Source organism: Taudactylus pleione, unplaced genomic scaffold (genome assembly GCF_031769625.1).
Source record: "Taudactylus pleione unplaced genomic scaffold, aTauple2 ptg000013l, whole genome shotgun sequence".
In the NCBI taxonomy this organism is placed as follows: Eukaryota; Metazoa; Chordata; class Amphibia; order Anura; family Myobatrachidae; genus Taudactylus; species Taudactylus pleione.
Window position 1 is genome coordinate 3,630,605 of NW_028284416.1, and position 15,989 is coordinate 3,646,593.

General features: G+C 46.5%; 1 protein-coding gene across 3 annotated transcripts in view; it reads left to right on the top strand.

The window, feature by feature from the left end:
- Nucleotides 1-1,197: 1,197 nt before the first annotated feature.
- CCDC120 (coiled-coil domain containing 120) overlaps nucleotides 1,198-15,989 on the top strand; it is a 35,907-nt gene continuing 21,115 nt past the window's right edge. Inside the window, exon 1 of one of the 3 annotated variants that reach the window (XM_088470294.1) lies at nucleotides 1,198-1,268. The gene's annotated coding sequence lies outside the window, so the exon portion shown is untranslated. Of the gene's footprint in view, nucleotides 1,269-1,288; nucleotides 1,307-15,989 lie in introns of those variants that run through there. The other 2 variants (XM_088470295.1, XM_088470296.1) reach the window with 2 other exon arrangements.

Sequence of the window (15,989 nt, forward strand, 5' to 3'; positions counted from 1 at the left end):
CCCATGGGCTCTGTCTGGCAGTGAATAGGTTAGAAACCTGTGCTCATTGGCTCTGTCTGGCAGTGAATGAGTTATTCATCTGTGCCCATAGGCTCTGGCAGTGAATGGGTTATATACCTGTGCTCATGGGATCTGTCTAGCAGTGAATGGGTTAAGCACCTGTGCCCATGGGCTCTGGCAGTGAATGTGTTAAGCACCTGTGCCCATGGGCTCTGTCTGGCAGTGAATGGGTTAAACACCTGTGCCCATAGGCTCTGTCTGGCAGTGAATGGGTTAAGCACCTGTGCCCATGGCCTTTATCTGGCAGTGAATGGGTTAAGCACCTGTGCCCATAAGCTCTGTCTGGCAGTGACTGGGTTAAGCACCTGTGCCCATGGCCTTTGTCTGGCAGAGAACGGGTTAAGCACCTGTGCCCATAGGCTCTGTCTGGCAGTGACTGGGTTAAGCACCTGTGCCTATGCGCTCTGGCAGTGAATGGATTAGATACCTGTGCTCATGGGCTTTGGCAGTGAATATGTTAAGCACCTGTGCCCATGGACTCTGTCTGGCAGTGAATGGGTTAAGCACCTGTGCCCATGGGCTCTGGCAGTGAATGTGTTAAGCACCTGTGCCCATGGGCTCTGTCTGGCAGTGAATGGGTTAAACACCTGTGCCCATAGGCTCTGTCTGGCAGTGAATGGGTTAAGCACCTGTGCCCATGGCCTTTATCTGGCAGTGAATGGGTTAAGCACCTGTGCCCATAAGCTCTGTCTGGCAGTGACTGGGTTAAGCACCTGTGCCCATGGCCTTTGTCTGGCAGAGAACGGGTTAAGCACCTGTGCCCATAGGCTCTGTCTGGCAGTGACTGGGTTAAGCACCTGTGCCTATGCGCTCTGGCAGTGAATGGATTAGATACCTGTGCTCATGGGCTTTGGCAGTGAATATGTTAAGCACCTGTGCCCATGGACTCTGTCTGGCAGTGAATGGGTTAAGCACCTGTGCCCATGGGCTCTACCTGGCAGCGCATGCCCAGGGTGTCTGTGTGGCTCTGGCACTGAAGGGGTCAGTTCCCTATTTCTGGAATTTTTGGAATTCAGAACCTTGAGGTCGGACTGTACCAACACACCGACAGGTCTGCTGGGGGAGGGAGGTCCAGGACAACCTCTCCAGTGAATGGTTTGATCTCGCAGCTCCGGCTCCCCCCGGGTGGAGGAGCAGTTGGTATGATCCGCTGGAAGCTCCTGTGTGAGCAGAGAGTGCAGGTTGGTACCTGCGGCCGGAGAGGTGAGGTCAGTGCCAGCCCTGCCTGCTGTGCTGTATGCTACATGTATGTCACAGGCTGTGTGCAGTCATGTGTGTGATAGCAGCCTGTTACACTGTGTATAGTATGTCTGTGTCTGATACACTGTATGTAATATGGCTGTGTTACTATGTATCTGTCTGATACACTGTATGTAATATGGCTGTGTTACTATGTATCTGTCTGATACACTGTCTGTAATATGGCTGTGTTACCATGTATCTGTCTGATACACTGTATGTAATATGGCTGTGTTACCATGTATCTGTCTGATACACTGTATGTAATATGGCTGTGTTACCATGTATCTGTCTGATACACTGTATGTAATATGGCTGTGTTACCATGTATCTGTCTGATACACTGTATGTAATATGGCTGTGTTACCATGTATCTGTCTGATACACTGTATGTAATATGGCTGTGTTACCATGTATCTGTCTGATACACTGTATGTAATATGGCTGTGTTACCATGTATCTGTCTGTACAGTGTACGTAATATGACTCTGTTACCATGTATCTGTCTGATACACTGTATGTAATATGGCTGTGTTACCATGTATCTGTCTGATACACTGTATGTAATATGGCTGTGTTACCATGTATCTGTCTGATACACTGTATGTAATATGGCTGTGTTACCATGTATCTGTCTGATACACTGTATGTAATATGGCTGTGTTACCATGTATCTGTCTGATACACTGTATGTAATATGGCTGTGTTACCATGTATCTGTCTGATACACTGTATGTAATATGGCTGTGTTACCATGTATCTGTCTGATACACTGTATGTAATATGGCTGTGTTACCATGTATCTGTCTGATACACTGTATGTAATATGGCTGTGTTACCATGTATCTGTCTGATACACTGTATGTAATATGGCTGTGTTACTATGTATCTGTCTGATACACTGTATGTAATATGGCTGTGTTACCATGTATCTGTCTGATACACTGTATGTAATATGGCTGTGTTACCATGTATCTGTCTGATACACTGTATGTAATATGGCTGTGTTACCATGTATCTGTCTGATACACTGTATGTAATATGGCTGTGTTACCATGTATCTGTCTGATACACTGTATGTAATATGGCTGTGTTACCATGTATCTGTCTGATACACTGTATGTAATATGGCTGTGTTACCATGTATCTGTCTGATACACTGTATGTAATATGGCTGTGTTACCATGTATCTGTCTGATACACTGTATGTAATATGGCTGTGTTACCATGTATCTGTCTGATACACTGTATGTAATATGGCTGTGTTACCATGTATCTGTCTGATACACTGTATGTAATATGGCTGTGTTACCATGTATCTGTCTGTACAGTGTACGTAATATGACTCTGTTACCATGCATCTGTCTGAGGCTGTTACTATGTATCTGTATGTAATATGGCTGTGTTACCATGTATCTGTCTGATACACTGTATGTAATATGGCTGTGTTACCATGTATCTGTCTGATACACTGTATGTAATATGGCTGTGTTACCATGTATCTGTCTGATACACTGTATGTAATATGGCTGTGTTACCATGTATCTGTCTGATACACTGTATGTAATATGGCTGTGTTACCATGTATCTGTCTGATACACTGTATGTAATATGGCTGTGTTACCATGTATCTGTCTGATACACTGTATGTAATATGGCTGTGTTACCATGTATCTGTCTGATACACTGTATGTAATATGGCTGTGTTACCATGTATCTGTCTGATACACTGTATGTAATATGGCTGTGTTACCATGTATCTGTCTGATACACTGTATGTAATATGGCTGTGTTACCATGTATCTGTCTGATACACTGTATGTAATATGGCTGTGTTACCATGTATCTGTCTGATACACTGTATGTAATATGGCTGTGTTACCATGTATCTGTCTGATACACTGTATGTAATATGGCTGTGTTACCATGTATCTGTCTGTACAGTGTACGTAATATGACTCTGTTACCATGCATCTGTCTGAGGCTGTTACTATGTATCTGTCTGAGGCTGTTACTATGTATCTGTATGTAATATGGCTGTGTTACCATGTATCTGATACACTGTATGTAATATGGCTGTGTTACCATGTATCTGATACACTGTATGTAATATGGCTGTGTTACCATGTATCTGTCTGATACACTGTATGTAATATGGCTCTGTTACCATGTATCTGTCTGAGGCTGTTACTATGTATCTGTCTGATACACTGTATGTAATATGGCTGTGTTACCATGTATCTGTCTGATACACTGTATGTAATATGGCTGTGTTACCATGTATCTGTCTGATACATAGTAACACAGCCATATTACATACAGTGTATCAGACAGATACATGGTAACACAGCCATATTACATACAGTGTATCAGACAGATACATGGTAACACAGCCATATTACATACAGTGTATCAGACAGATACATAGTAACAGCCTCAGACAGATACATAGTAACACAGCCATATTACATACAGTGTATCTGTCTGATACACTGTATGTAATATGAGTGTGTTACCATGTATCTGTCTGTACAGTGTACGTAATATGGCTCTGTTACCATGCATCTGTCTGAGGCTGTTACTATGTATCTGTCTGATACACTGTATGTAATATGGCTCTGTTACCATGCATCTGTCTGAGGCTGTTACTATGTATCTGTCTGTACACTGTATGTAATATGGCTCTGTTACCATGCATCTGTCTGATACACTGTATGTAATATGGCTGTGTTACTATGTATCTGTCTGATACACTGTATGTAATATGGCTCTGATACCATGTATCTGTCTGATACACTGTATGTAATATGGCTGTGTTACTATGTATCTGTCTGAGGCTGTTACTATGTATCTGTATGTAATATGGCTGTGTTACCATGTATCTGATACACTGTATGCAATATGGCTGTGTTACCATGTATCTGATACACTGTATGTAATATGGCTGTGTTACTATGTATCTGTCTGATACACTGTATGTAATATGGCTGTGTTACTATGTATCTGTCTGATACACTGTATGTAATATGGCTCTGTTACTATGTATCTGATACACTGTATGTAATATGGCTGTGTTACTATGTATCTGTATGTAATAGGGCTGTGTTACTATGTATCTGATACACTGTATGTAATATGGCTGTGTTACCATGTATCTGTCTGATACACTGTATGTAATATGGCTGTATTACCATGTATCTGTCTGATACACTGTATGTAATATGGCAGTGTTACTATGTATCTGTCTGATACACTGTATGTAATATGGCTGTGTTACTGTGTAGCTGTCTGAGGCTGTTACTATGTATCTGTATGTAATATGGCTGTGTTACTATGTATCTGATACACTGTATGTAATATGGCTGTGTTACTATGTATATGTATGTAATATGGCTGTGTAACAAGGTATCTTGTCTGATACACTGTATGTAATATGGCTGTGTAACAAGGTATCTTGTCTGATACACTGTATGTAATATGGCTGTGTTACCATGTATCTGTCTGATACACTGTATGTAATATGGCTGTGTTACCATGTATCTGTCTGATACACTGTCTGTAATATGGCTGTGTTACTATGTATCTGTCTGATACACTGTCTGTAATATGGCTGTGTTACTATGTATCTGTCTGATACACTGTATGTAATATGGCTGTGTTACTATGTATCTGTCTGATACATAGTAACACAGCCATATTACATACAGTGTATCAGACAGATACATAGTAACACAGCCATATTACAGACAGTGTATCAGACAGATACATAGTAACACAGCCATATTACAGACAGTGTATCAGACAGATACATGGTAACACAGCCATATTACATACAGTGTATCAGATACATAGTAACACAGCCATATTACATACAGTGTATCTGATACACTGTATGTAATATGGCTGTGTTACTATGTATCTGTCTGATACACTGTATGTAATATGGCTGTGTTACCATGTATCTGTCTGATACACTGTATGTAATATGGCTGTGTTACCATGTATCTGTCTGATACACTGTATGTAATATGGCTGTGTTACCATGTATCTGTCTGATACACTGTATGTAATATGGCTGTGTTACCATGTATCAGGCAGATACATGGTAATACAGCCATATTACATACAGTGTATGTAATATTCCTGTGTTTACACTTTACATAATATACCCTATGTGAGTATGTGCTATGTATATATCCAATATAGGGCCTGATTCAGGGGCGCTTGCTATTTGCGAGCGCACGCTCTGAATTAGGATGGGGAGGACATTTTTTTTTATTTTTTTCCTGTCCGCTCGCAAAGCTGTGGGTGCCCACCCACAGCTAGTGCGAGCGGGCAGGTGATGGTCGCGATTATTGCGACCATCGGGCTTGCGAGGAGACCCTGGGTTAGGGTCTCAGCTCCCGCAAGCCCAGTGGACTTCCTGCTCTAATCGAGCAGGAAGTCCACTACTGACATCACGAGTGATGTCAGTAGGGACGCCCACAAATGGCAGGCCTTCCTTCGGGAACACCTCCGTTTGTTCAGCCACCCCTCCTCCCCGGCTACAAAACGGGGTGAGCTGTCAATCAACATCAACAGCCGCCCCGTTTTGTTGCGAGCCAAGGAGCGAGTGACTTCTCACTCGCTACGGGGTTTGCGCACGCCACGCGTTCACACTGGACCACCATCAACCTGCTTGCGAGTGGGTCTGAATCAGGCCCTTAGTGTATATGTGTGTGTGATACACTGTGTACATGTAACAGGTCTATACATGATACCTCATATTTTCGTTGTATGTATGCAAACCATCGACTACAAAGGTTCTTAATCTATTGTGTATCAGGCAGCTGGCCCACTGCATTTAGTTGGTCTGTGTATAATAATTACAGATCTAATAGATGACATGTTACTGTAGGCGTGTGTGTACATATAGTATAGACGGGATAATGTACACTTAGTATAAATTATAAAGCTGTTATAAGTCACAGAGGCTATAAAACCACAAGGCTACTGGGCGAGCGCTTTTTATACAGGTCACACAAATAAGTTCCAGTCCCTTCCTTATAATACATCAGTTTTCCTGCTACATTAGCTATATCACACGCTTAGGCCATGGCCACATACACGTCTCTGTACGCCAGGCAGAATGTTTATACTGGTTTGCAGTACGTGTGGATATGGAGACATATGGGATGTGTCAGACTGCAATCAGTACAAATGTTTCCTCATATGGTGGATGCCAGGGTAGGCTCTCGTCTAGTTACTGTCAGGGTGACGGGCTGTGAGTCGTATGATGTCTCAGTGTCTGTTCACCTTCCAGGATGCTCACAGAAAACGTAACGCGCTGCGCACCATCGCTGCGAGGCCGAGGCCCTGTACCTTCCCTGTCTCCATACATCAGGGCTAGTTGCTACAAGTAATTGTCTGTCTGACTTTGGCCTCCTCTGAGCTTATGGAGCTGGTGGAGTTCTATAAGCAGGAAGTAATATAGAAAAAAATATACTGAAGGCAAGTCTGTGTTCCCAGCGTATCTTCAATTTAGCACCGTGGGCCTGATTCAGAGACGCTCGCACGATGTGTATGCTAATTGCGCAGGCAGTGCTATCGTGCAGCAATGCATTAGCACGCCCAGTATTTCTTAGAGAGCGATCACATAGTGTATGCAGACACCCACCAGCCTGTTTTAAGACACCCACTTGTGCACGTCATGTCCAGGAAGTGTATGCAACCATCGGTACATCGGGTAACATCGGATGCTATTGCAGCGCTTAAGGTTGACCATCCCTGCCGCAAGCACTGCGAGCACGTCAGTGTAAAAACAAACCAGGTGACATGTACTATGACGCTGTCTTATAATTATGCGCACCTCTAAAACGCAATTGAGATGCTCAGGTACGCCTGCGTTTGCACCTCCACTCCCCCGTTTTTAATGGCCAGCCCCTATTACCACCTACAAACGGCTTCTCCTGTCACTCACTCTGCTGGGCTGTCTATGCGCAGCGAGCGAACGCATTGTGAACTTTCGCTAAGGTATGTGCACAAGCACAATGCATACCATCGGCAGCAGCGAGAGTATGCATCTTAGCCAGCGGGTCTGAATGAGCTACTGTGCGCGATCCGCAGCCGACCATACGTAACTGCCGGTGATACAGAAACCTGCGCATCTTCGCTTACTACTGAAACTAGGTTGTAACTAGGGCAGGATTAAGGACCACAAGGGTCCTCTGCTGAGAAGCAGAGCAGCTGTCACCAGTGCTGTGGGTGTGGCCAGTGCCATGTGAGCGTGTTGACCCCTCCCCCCAGCCCCAACGCATCCTTTAATTATATGTAAAAAGAGAAAAATTACATAATTTTGAGAGGAAAGTAGAAATACAGTTTTAATACATTTATGGGCCAACAGTTGTCAGCTGGGTGTACACGGCCGTCCTCACGCTGACATAGTGATTGACCTCGTTTTATGTGGCTGCCTGGCGCTGTATTCCCACCTGCCCTATTTTCAGTCTGGCCCTGATTGTAACTGGTTCAATTTCTGCATCACCCCAGTTGTGACTGTAATAGACCGGTCCTGTGACATCCATTGCACTACTTACTCTGCTCTAGGCAGTGTTGCTTTCACTGTTTGTGGCAACATTATTTCGTTTTATATTTTACACTCAAACAATATTAAGAACTTTTAAATGGCAAAAGAAATCTAGAAACTTATTTTCACATCTATAACGGGATGTCGTTATATTACCGCCGCCCGGAATGCCGGCCGTCCGAATCCCGACGTTGGAAGTCTGACTTAGAACTAAAGATAGGCGTCGAAATCCCGGTAGGGTTAGGTTAAGTGGAGATGGGGGTTAGGGTTAGGCACCCCCCGGGGAGGGTTAGGTTTAGGGTGTGGGAGGTGGGGTTAGGGTTAGGCACCACCGGGGGGAAGGGAGGTTTAGGATTATGGACCCCCCAGGGAGGTTAGGCACCACCAAGGGAGGGGGAGGGTTAAGGTCCTTACATGCCCCTGTTGGGATATGTCTTTCTCGGGCTTCCGTCGTCGGTATGAGAACCGGCGGGTATTCAGCTGTCTGTATTTCATACCCATTGCTCTATAACTATGGGAGTTGTTAAGAGTTTCGCAGAGGGTGGCAGATGAGATTTATTAAGGAGGGTAGAGTTTGCAGATTGTGGGGAAACGGGATGTGACAAGGAGCAGGGGGAACCCTGGATGGTGGAGCTGTGCGGAATGCATCAGGTCTGGAAGATACAACAGTCCGAGCGTGCGGGCTGTGTCCTGCGGAGTGCGGGCTGTGTCCTGCGGAGTGCGGGCTGTGTCCTGCGGAGTGCGGGCTGTGTCCTGCGCTACATCTTGATGTTGAGGGATGATTTGATGAGAAGTCACGTTGCAGACCTCTGTGTAGGCCAGGTGGGGAGTGAGATCATCCATGTATGTCCTCACCTAGAGAGGGAGTGTTGCACATTTCTCTGTAATGAGAGGTAGAGGTGTACAGCCGAAATGTCTGATATTACAAGTGTGAGACTGTATACAAAATAGGGGATATTTTCTATTATTAATAATCACGTTACTGTTATTATCCCATTAAATGTTAGTTCTCATGAGCAGGGCCCTCCATTCTTCTGTTGCATCACCCAGTATGTCTCACACATACATACAATACACTAATCAGAAAGGAGACGTTGGCCCTCCAGGACTATTTATACACAGATAATTCACATTTTTTTGTGCTAACATTTGTTTTATGTGCAAAATCCTACTTCCCATGTCCTAATTGGCCTCCTTACCAAATTTGGTGACATTCTGGGGGCGATTCAATCCAGCAGGAGTTAAATAGCGTCGGGAGGAAGCTCTCGGCGCTATTCAATTCACCGCGATGGTTACTCCCACGGGAAGCTATTAAGTTGGAGAATGACTGTTCTCGCGATTTCACCAGGGTGTTTAGTGGCATTCTCCGATTAAAGTGCCGGCCGCGAGGCTGTTAGCGGCACGCTAAGCCAGAAAACAACCGCGGGGCCGGCAGTTTAGTCAGATTTCTCCCCACACCCTCAGGAGGGTGTAAGAATAAATCGTTAGTTTGACTAAACAGCGCCCTGAATTGAATCTCCCCCTCTGGTTGTTAGCTCGGGGCTACAGGCGGCCTGAATAGGGGGAGTTTAATAAGTCCCCTCCCCCTGTATGTGTGTGTGTATGTATTTTATATATGGTACAACGTTGTTGAAGCAGTAAAACTAATTATTAGACAATGGTTAATTAATTCCAAAATTGACTCTTATGTACTTGTTTTTTTTTTTTTTTTTTTTTTTACTCTGAACCCTCCACATATTATACTGGTTACCCAGTACTTTCGTTGCTATGTTTGCGATGTCTGTATTATTGCACCGAAAATGCTAGAAAACTTTTTTTGGTGCTTGATGATAATTATCATTTATTTATAATGCGCAAACAAGTCACACGGAGCTCTTTCCATTGATGGAATCACTGTGCAAATAGATTACCATCAGTAACTGAAAAGGTAAATATGGCCCTACCCTAGTGAGCTTACAATCTAAGAGGACCACATGCTATATGAGGTAACGGAATAATAACTGTAGCTGGGGGGTGGGAAAAGTGCGTTTGGCTATTGTAAGGTAGATGCCACGTGAGCGACAATGTAAAAAAGCTGCCTTTGGTGACTGGCGTTTCCGTCCAGCTACCGGTTAAGTTGGAATGAGGAGACAGAGGAAGGTGGAGACATGAAACATAAGCCAGGTATTGTACAGACCTAATCAGCTGCTGACAACAATGAGCGTCCTTTTCTAATCAAGAACCTCTTCCTTGGTTTGGTTCTGGAGAAGGCGTGTGTATGCTACGGTCACTTGACTTAGGTACTGGGGATATGGCGTCAAAGTCTAGAGCCCTCCACGGTCCATGTGGTCATGGATTTGGTGCCAAATGATGAGAGATCATATTGCACGACCATCGGTGTGTCCTAATTGTCTTGGGCTCGGTGACGCATCTTTCTGCCATCACCTAGTGGTTATCCTCCAGCTCGGATCACCTGTCTGACCAGAGAATATATTTAGTATCGTGCTCGCTGCCAGACAGAGGGAGGACTCTCGTTCCCCCTTATTGACAGATAAGAAATCCTTGAAATATTTATAGAAGCGTGTGCAAAAGAAATGCAAGTTCCTGCTCATAGCTACCCATCAGATATTTGGTTTCAGTGTTTAAGGTGCGCACATAGTTTGTCATCTGAGAACATATTGGCTGCCACGATGAATACCACCTATTTTCCTTTGCAGAAATCCACCCCCCCCCCCCCCAGTATGCCTAAAACTATCCGAAGGTCTTTAGTGTTTCCTTGTAGTTTCTAACTTAGGGGAACCAATAAAATCACCACGCTGGGTACTAGGACTTACGGAAATCACTCTTTATAGCTGAAATAGGACTTTTTGCCTGAAATTGCTTGTTAAAAACTAGGAAACATATTCTTGCTTCCATTGGAGAATAACAAGACTCTTAGCGACATCTTCAACTACAGAATTAAATAGTGGGCTGCACCGATTGTTCTCGTGATTACAGCTGTTGCTAATGAAGGTCGGTAACTGTCGCATCCTACCTTTTAAAGTGGCAGCAACAGCATGAGTCTCTGGGCCTGATTCAGAGCCGCTCGTAAGCGGCCGCTCGTTCGCTCCGAGCGATGTTCGCACATCTGCGCATGCGTATGGGTTTTAGTACGCATGCGCGAACCAGTCAGTGCGGTCGAAATTCGTGTGCTCGCAAAATAGCGAATGCCTGCTAATTTGAGTGACAGGATGAGGCGTTTGTGGGTGGTAACAGGGGAAGGTGCTTGAAAACGGGGAGTGGAGATCCGAACGCAGGGGTGCCAAAAGGTCAAAACGGGCGTTTTAAGGGTGTGCATAATTAACAAAGCAGCGTCATCGACCATGTCAGTTGGGTGTCTTTTAGCCAGAACTGCTCGCATGATTGCGGTAGGAAAATGCAACCACAAGAATAGCGAGCAGTTCATTCGCCTTTCGATGTACTCGATTAATCTAATAAATAGCGGAGACGACGTATGATGCGAGCGGCCAGGGGGGCGTTTTTTACACAAAAAACGTCCATGTTTTGTTCGCTCGTTCAGACATAGAGGCGTCAACAGACCGCAAAGAGCGAACGGTCAATTTAAATAGCCAGCCCCTTTTTCTGGACGAGCGAGCGCAAATAGCGTCCGGCTCTGAATCAGGCCCTCTGTTTCAGCAGGTGATTTCAGTCATAAGTGCTATTACAGATATTGGGAATTATCCCAGTTAATGTGTAGTTAATAAATTTTGCACGTTTAAAGCTGGGAAGCTGCGTACACACTGTATTCCCCTTGCTCTGATGAAGAACAAAAAAACATCATCTTTTCAGGGGTTTTGCCTTTTATACTGTTAGTAGTACGCATTTTGCCCAACGACCCCACTTTAAAAAAAATGTCGAACTGGTTTAGATGGACTTAGCCTTTAAGCTATTGGGGCTTATCTGATAACATGGTATAAGGTACCCAAATGTGCAGTAATCCTCAGTAACCAATCAGCTGCTAGCATTAATATTCTAAACTGTTGCGTTACAGTCACAGTTCATAAGCTCTTCTGTTTAATTGTAACATGCAAATAAGGGTTCAGATCCAGCTCGGTCTGGAGCCAGGTTAAAAATAATTCCAGCTCAGTTTTGACACAGTTGGGACCTATGTTTTGTGTGGCTACTTCCTCTTATCACCTAAAGGTCCTTCAAAGCCCACACTGGATGGCGTGATATAAAATTCAGAAGGACGTGTGATTAGCATACTAAACTGCCCAGTGTCCACTATTCACCTCCCCCCCTCCACCCAACCTACAGCAGTGCTCCAATAAAGCAGGTAGTTATCGGGTGACAGACATTGCTCTTTCCAGGAAATCCATGGAGTGTGAGCAGAGCCGTAACTAGACTTTTTGGTGCCCTGTGCCAGAGAGAACATTGGCGCCCCCCTCCATTTTTTAAATAGGGACAGAAGATAGTGCACCTTTAAAAAGGGCCTCATGGGGAAGGGCCAGGGAAGAGATAGGGGAGGCCAGGAGATGCTGGGGATAAATAGGGACATAATATAGTGCACCTGAGAGAGGGCCATGGCCTCATGGGGAAGGGCCAGGGAAGGGATAGAGGAGGCCAGGAGATGATGGGGATAAATAGGGACATAATATAGTGCACCTGAGAGAGGGCCATGGCCTCATGGGGAAGGGCCAGGGAAGAGATAGGGGAGGCCAGGAGATGCTAGGGATAAATAGGGACATTATATAGTGCACCTGAGAGAGGACCATGGCCTCATGGAGATGGGCCAGGGAAGAGATAGGAGAGGCCAGGAGATGCTGGGGATAAATAGGGACATTATATAGTGCACCTGAGAGAGGACCATGGCCTCATGGGGAAGGGCCAGGGAAGAGATAGGGGAAGCCAGGAGATGCTGGGGATAAATAGGGACATTATATAGTGCACCTGAGAGAGGGCCATGGCCTCATGGGGAAGGGCCAGGGAAGAGATAGGGGAGGCCAGGAGATGCTGGGGATAAATAGGGACATAATATACTGCACCTGAGAGAGGGCCATGGCCTCATGGGGAAGGGCCAGGGAAGAGATAGGAGAGGCCAGGAGATGCTGGGGATAAATAGGGACATAATATAGTGCACCTGAGAGAGGGCCATGGCCTCATGGGGAAGGGCCAGGGAAGAGATAGGAGAGGCCAGGAGATGCTGGGGATAAATAGGGACATAATATAGTGCACCTGAGAGAGGGCCATGGCCTCATGGGGAAGGGCCAGGGAAGAGATAGGGGAGGCCAGGAGATGCTGGGGATAAATAGGGACATAATATAGTGCACCTGAGAGAGGGCCATGGCCTCATGGGGAAGGGCCAGGGAAGGGATAGAGGAGGCCAGGAGATGATGGGGATAAATAGGGACATAATATAGTGCACCTGAGAGAGGGCCATGGCCTCATGGGGAAGGGCCAGGGAAGAGATAGGGGAGGCCAGGAGATGCTAGGGATAAATAGGGACATTATATAGTGCACCTGAGAGAGGACCATGGCCTCATGGAGATGGGCCAGGGAAGAGATAGGAGAGGCCAGGAGATGCTGGGGATAAATAGGGACATTATATAGTGCACCTGAGAGAGGACCATGGCCTCATGGGGAAGGGCCAGGGAAGAGATAGGGGAAGCCAGGAGATGCTGGGGATAAATAGGGACATTATATAGTGCACCTGAGAGAGGGCCATGGCCTCATGGGGAAGGGCCAGGGAAGAGATAGGGGAGGCCAGGAGATGCTGGGGATAAATAGGGACATAATATAGTGCACCTGAGAGAGGGCCATGGCCTCATGGGGAAGGGCCAGGGAAGGGATAGAGGAGGCCAGGAGATGATGGGGATAAATAGGGACATAATATAGTGCACCTGAGAGAGGGCCATGGCCTCATGGGGAAGGGCCAGGGAAGAGATAGGGGAGGCCAGGAGATGCTAGGGATAAATAGGGACATTATATAGTGCACCTGAGAGAGGACCATGGCCTCATGGAGATGGGCCAGGGAAGAGATAGGAGAGGCCAGGAGATGCTGGGGATAAATAGGGACATTATATAGTGCACCTGAGAGAGGACCATGGCCTCATGGGGAAGGGCCAGGGAAGAGATAGGGGAAGCCAGGAGATGCTGGGGATAAATAGGGACATTATATAGTGCACCTGAGAGAGGGCCATGGCCTCATGGGGAAGGGCCAGGGAAGAGATAGGGGAGGCCAGGAGATGCTGGGGATAAATAGGGACATAATATACTGCACCTGAGAGAGGGCCATGGCCTCATGGGGAAGGGCCAGGGAAGAGATAGGAGAGGCCAGGAGATGCTGGGGATAAATAGGGACATAATATAGTGCACCTGAGAGAGGGCCATGGCCTCATGGGGAAGGGCCAGGGAAGAGATAGGGGATGCCAGGAGATGCTGGGGATAAATAGGGACATAATATAGTGCACCTGAGAGAGGGCCATGGCCTCATGGGGAAGGGCCAGGGAAGAGATAGGGGAGGCCAGGAGATGCTGGGGATAAATAGGGACATAATATAGTGCACCTGAGAGAGGGCCATGGCCTCATGGGGAAGGGCCAGGGAAGGGATAGAGGAGGCCAGGAGATGATGGGGATAAATAGGGACATAATATAGTGCACCTGAGAGAGGGCCATGGCCTCATGGGGAAGGGCCAGGGAAGAGATAGGGGAGGCCAGGAGATGCTAGGGATAAATAGGGACATTATATAGTGCACCTGAGAGAGGACCATGGCCTCATGGAGATGGGCCAGGGAAGAGATAGGAGAGGCCAGGAGATGCTGGGGATAAATAGGGACATTATATAGTGCACCTGAGAGAGGACCATGGCCTCATGGGGAAGGGCCAGGGAAGAGATAGGGGAAGCCAGGAGATGCTGGGGATAAATAGGGACATTTATATAGTGCACCTGAGAGAGGGCCATGGCCTCATGGGGAAGGGCCAGGGAAGAGATAGGGGAAGCCAGGAGATGCTGGGGATAAATAGGGACATTTATATAGTGCACCTGAGAGAGGGCCATGGCCTCATGGGGAAGGGCCAGGGAAGAGATAGGAGAGGCCAGGAGATGCTGGGGATAAATAGGGACATAATATAGTGCACCTGAGAGAGGGCCATGGCCTCATGGGGAAGGGCCAGGGAAGAGATAGGGGAGGCCAGGAGATGCTGGGGATAAATAGGGACATAATATAGTGCACCTGAGAGAGGGCCATGGCCTCATGGGGAAGGGCCAGGGAAGAGATAGGGGAGGCCAGGAGATGCTGGGGATAAATAGGGACATAATATAGTGCACCTGAGAGAGGGCCATGGCCTCATGGGGAAGGGCCAGGGAAGGGATAGAGGAGGCCAGGAGATGATGGGGATAAATAGGGACATAATATAGTGCACCTGAGAGAGGGCCATGGCCTCATGGGGAAGGGCCAGGGAAGGGATAGAGGAGGCCAGGAGATGCTGGGGATAAATAGGGACATTATATAGTGCACCTGAGAGAGGACCATGGCCTCATGGAGAAGGGCCAGGGAAGAGATAGGGGACGCCAGGAGATGCTGGGGATAAAAGAAGAGGAAGCTACAAGTGAGAATGATAATAAAAAGGAAAAGTGACAGGCCCAAACAGCGCCCCCTGCCCTGCGGTGCCCTGTGCCATGGCACAGGTCGCACTACCCTAGTTACGGCCTTGAGTATGACTGTGTGATGTGATATATGTTGGCTGGGTCTATAGAAATGGCTCGGGCCCGATAAAATTTACCACAACTTAAGTAGGAGACTCAGGCAGCAGCCGCAGTCGTGGATGTGGCAGTAGATTCCTAATTGATTTGTCTGTGGTACAATGAATGCATTCTTCTCTCAGCCAGAGAGATCATCTGAGTATTCGGCCTCAGCGGTTAAGCAGCGATATCGATGGTTGTGGACCTGGCCGTCTGCTGTGAAACTGAACTCTGCCCAGAGAGATGATATTTTACCTGATAAGAGAACAAATGCTCCTACAGTAAGTGAGGGCACGAATTACTGTTTGAGCCGTTTGTATGTCCTCCCCGTGTCATCTGGGATTTCCGATATTCCACAGTCCAAAAAGTTAGTGGTAGGTTCATGGATTATACCTTAGTGTGTACGTGTGAGATGGGGAACTTAGAACA